The sequence below is a fragment of the Dipodomys ordii genome, unplaced genomic scaffold (genome assembly GCF_000151885.1).
Source record: "Dipodomys ordii isolate 6190 unplaced genomic scaffold, Dord_2.0 Scaffold117, whole genome shotgun sequence".
In the NCBI taxonomy this organism is placed as follows: Eukaryota; Metazoa; Chordata; class Mammalia; order Rodentia; family Heteromyidae; genus Dipodomys; species Dipodomys ordii.
Window position 1 is genome coordinate 2,959,332 of NW_012267333.1, and position 341 is coordinate 2,959,672.

Sequence of the window (341 nt, forward strand, 5' to 3'; positions counted from 1 at the left end):
CAAAGGAGGAGGCTACAATGCTTGATAAGAAATGTACTCATTATCTTGCCCATGTAATTGTAACCCCTCTGTACAGTATTTTCACAATAAAAAAAATCATCCACTTTCCCAGGTGTCTCACATGCAGACAACACATCGTGAATCTTCTTGGCTTTCATAATCACAGCAGACCTAACCACAATAAGTCAGCTTTTGTATGTTTATGCACACCCTATTTGCACCATATTATCTGAAATAGAAATCAAAAAAGCAACTGTATGTAAATATATATAGTAAGATAGCATATAGTAGATAACAAAATATAATAAAAATATATGGTAGCTAATTCATCAAGACATGAA